The sequence below is a fragment of the Gadus morhua genome, chromosome 1 (assembly GCF_902167405.1).
Source record: "Gadus morhua chromosome 1, gadMor3.0, whole genome shotgun sequence".
Classification (NCBI taxonomy): domain Eukaryota; kingdom Metazoa; phylum Chordata; class Actinopteri; order Gadiformes; family Gadidae; genus Gadus; species Gadus morhua.
This window is the reverse complement of record NC_044048.1, coordinates 6,825,888-6,829,477: the sequence shown is the minus strand read 5'-3', so window position 1 is coordinate 6,829,477 and position 3,590 is coordinate 6,825,888. Positions and strand designations below refer to the sequence as shown.

The following is a 3,590-nucleotide window of genomic DNA, read 5'->3' as shown; positions in this document are numbered from 1 at the left end:
GGTCACAAGTTGAAACACAAACATGACCAGCTGCCCAGGCCATATGAGAGAGAGAGAGAGAGAGAGAGAGAGAGAGAGAGAGAGAGAGAGAGAGAGAGAGAGAGAGAGAGAACCAAGAGTGACGGAGAGAGAGAGAGAGAGAGAGAGAGAGAGAGAGAGAGAGAGAGAGAGAGAGAGAGAGAGAGAGAGAGAGAGAGAGAGAGAGAGAACGCTGAAGGACAAATTACAGAGAGCAGGGGAGGAGCGAGGGATGACACAGGGAGGGACAGAATGAAAAGTGACTGAATGAAACTTGCTTGAAAACACACTGGAGAAATCAGAAAGAGAAGATAATAAGGAGTAGAAGTACGGATCAGCAGGAAAGGAGGAGAGTGGGTGAGGAAACAAACTGAGGATGGATGGCAGGCAGGACAGGACAGGAAGGCATGAAGGAGTTATTAAATTAATGAAGGAAGGATGGAAGGAAATAAAGGAAGAAAGACAGAGGGAAAAAAGGATTGAAGGCAGGAAGAGTTGGAACGGAAATGGATGAGAAGATTTATCCAGAGCAAGCAGGCGAGGATGAGATGAGGCAACGTACAGACAGAAGAGGAGGAATAGAGGAACTATGCTGAGGGCTTTAGAGAGAGAGGAGACAACAGTTACAGCTCTTACTTTCCTTGTCTGTTTGTCCCTCATATTCCAGGCATTCCCTTTTATCAAATCACGGAGCACCCAAACCACAATGTCCAAAAGGAAGTTTGAAACAGCAGTCACCGCATACTCTCCTACACTGAACTCAATCACCAAGAGAGGAAAATACCCCTTCACTGGCACCAGAATAAAAACAAATAGTGACGGTATAAAAAAAATCACAAGCAAAGGAGACCCATGGAAGAGAGAGAGGGAGCGATTTGGGGGGCAGCATGGTAGGAGTCATCCCCATCTGTCCCAGCATTTATATACCCAGGTACACCATCACCCCTCCATTGGCCAACCAAGCATGGCCACGCTCCACTGCCTTATTTAGTGAGGCAGGGCCGGGAATAGCCCTTCAAGTGGCCGGGGGTCTGAATGAGAAGAGCTGGGTGGGAGGAGGGGATGGGGAGGCCGGACCGGAGAGACAGGGAGTTAGTTAATAATAATAATAATAATTCATTGAATTTATTTAGGGCTTTTCTAGACACTCAAAGACGCCTACAGTGAAGGGGGGGGGGGGGGGGGGACCTCACTAACCACCACCAGTATGTAGCACCCATTTGGGAGATGCACGGCAGCCAATCGGCGCCAGAACGCTCACCACACACCAGCTTGAGGTGGAGAGTGAGGGATAAGGTGGAGAGAGAGGGAAAAGAACATTTAACACTACTATGGACCACATGTAAACCCTATCGACCACATTTAAACCCTATCGACCACATTTAAACACACTAACACACAGTGTGTGTTAACACATTTAAACACACTAACACACAGTGTGTGTGTTAGTGTGTGGTGGTGGCAGCCCCTTACTGTTTAACTAGTCTGGTCTGAGCTGGACTCTTTTCGATCACCTCCCACCACCAACACCTCCACCACCACCACTACCACCACCTCCACCACCACCTCCACCACCACCTCCACCACCACCTCCACCACCACCAGCCACCAAGCCCAGCACGCCTTGTCACATACATGTTCAGTATGCAGAGCTAAAAGCTGTGCATACTAGCTAAGCACAACTTCCCTCCTCCAACCCTCCAATCCCCCCCCCTCCACCACCCAAACCCACACACACACACACACACACACAGACACACACACAGACACACACAAACAGAGACACACACGCTTCTCTCTCCCTCTGCCCCAATCTCTGGGTTTTATTTTTAGCAACGCCAAATACCGAGGCATGTGATCTTCCTGTACCCTCCTTCCCTTCCTCGAACACACACACACACACACACACACACGCACACACACGCACACACGCACACACACACACACACACGCACACTCACACACGCACACACAAACTCACACACATGTCCCTATAGCGGCAGAGAGTTGATGACACCTTAGGTTGATTCTATGTATCTACTGGGACAGGGCAAAGGGAAGAGTTTGTTTCTGTGTATATGTGTGTGTGGCATACATGAAGCACATCTCAGGGAGGTGAAGTTATCTAGGGAGGTAGAATAAGGAGAAAAAGGCGCAACTAGATGGAGAGAGGGGCTTAGGGAATTGAGAGGACAGGATGAGGAGAGGAGAGGTGGGGAAGAAAAGATATTGATTCTCACCTTAAAGAGGCAATCTCCACTGTGCCTCTGCTCCTGGGACTCTGTGTGTGTGTGTGTGTGTGTGTGTGTGTGTGTGTGTGTGTGTGTGTGTGTGTGTGTGTGTGTGTGTGCACACGCACCATTGTGTGTGCATAGAAATAGAGAGAGCAAAAGAGAGAAAGAGAGAGGAAGAGATGGTGCACGGGATCTGTCATTCGATCACAACATAGATTTCAGACACATTGTACTAACAAAGACACACACACACACACACACACACACACACACACACACACACACACACACACACACACACACACACACACACACACACACACACACACTCACACAGCCTAAGTGAGGAATGTGCTCATAATTAGAGGAAGACAAAGTGAAGAACATGAAGAATGAGAATCTGAGTCTATTAAAGGTTGGGTATGGGATTTGCGAAACGCCAGCAGATTTTGAAAATACACAACTCAAATGGTCCTACCCCCTCTCCTTCAACGCTGACTCTGACTCCACCCATTCCAAGTACATGGACGCGCAATCATGCACAAGCGCGAACACAGATGCGCGAGAGCGAGCCATTAGCTACCTCCAAAAGCTACCGCAGGACAACTACAAACAGGAGCTTGCTCTGGGTCACGAGCTCTGGGTCACGAGTACTGCACGAAGGGGTCGCGCGCGGGGGAGGGGGAGTGCAGTACGACCGTTTGATTGACGTACTTACTGTCCAATGCAACTCGGTGGCTCTGGAAATCATTGGCTGGAGTTTTTCGAGCCCTGCCCGTTCCACAGATGATTGACTTGTTTAATTTTCATGTCAGTACTTCTAACTCAGTGGCTGTAAGTGGGTTATGATAAGGATTTCAAGTAATTTTGCAAAAATGGCCAAAAAAGCGAATTCCATACCCAACCTTTAAGTCACGGTGGACTTCCTCAGTTTACCTTCTTTTGTTGTTTACATCTCTGATTGGGAATTCTCATGATAACAACGTCATAGGCATGAATCATGCTCACGTTAACATTAACAAAATGATTGTCTTAACTTCTTTGTGCTCATGTGACCCACCACGTGGTCGGTGTCACATTAAGAGCCCAGTGCAGCATGATCATTCCCACATTCGGCCTCCCCTACTCCATAACACCACCACCTCCTCGCTTGCTGAACAACCACCACGGAGTCCAACAACCGTGTCCTTGACCCCAGCACAAACAAACATCCACACACCCAAAGGCCCCCCTCCACCTTCTTACAACCATCACCTAGTCAACCACTGTAGATGAATGTCGAACATTTTCTGAACATAGGCACGGAATTGATCCTACAGATTAATACTTTATCTGGAT

At 48.3% G+C, this 3,590-nt stretch overlaps 1 long non-coding RNA gene across 1 annotated transcript in view; it reads right to left on the bottom strand.

Moving 5' to 3' along the window:
- LOC115548670 (uncharacterized) overlaps positions 1–76 on the bottom strand; it is a 23,143-nt gene extending 23,067 nt beyond the window's left edge. Inside the window, exon 1 of the long non-coding RNA XR_003977628.1 lies at positions 1–76. This exon is cut by the window's left edge and continues 262 nt beyond it. This is a non-coding gene — a long non-coding RNA (uncharacterized LOC115548670).
- Between the last annotated feature and the right edge of the window lie 3,514 nt (positions 77–3,590).